This window comes from Trachymyrmex cornetzi, unplaced genomic scaffold (genome assembly GCF_001594075.2).
Source record: "Trachymyrmex cornetzi isolate Tcor2-1 unplaced genomic scaffold, Tcor1.1 scaffold453, whole genome shotgun sequence".
In the NCBI taxonomy this organism is placed as follows: domain Eukaryota; kingdom Metazoa; phylum Arthropoda; class Insecta; order Hymenoptera; family Formicidae; genus Trachymyrmex; species Trachymyrmex cornetzi.
Window position 1 is genome coordinate 238,905 of NW_017299323.1, and position 310 is coordinate 239,214.

The window sequence follows — 310 nt, forward strand, 5'->3', positions numbered from 1 at the left end:
CAGCGATAAGAAGGAGAAGCATATCAATCTACTGTACCTGCAAGATCCACGCGACGACAATGTGGGCCATTTCGCATGGATCAAGAACTTGTCCTGTCTCGTGAGATCGCAAGTCACAAGAATGGAGCACAAGAAATTTTTCTGCGATCGGTAAGTATGCGGAAAAAAAAAAGAAATTATTTTCCATCTTACTAATAAAAATAATGGTAACAGTTATAATTTTTTGTTTTATATCTACAGGTGCCTTCACTATTTTGGGTCGAGAGAAAGGTTGCAGTTGCACACAATAGACTGTGGGAAAATCAACAAC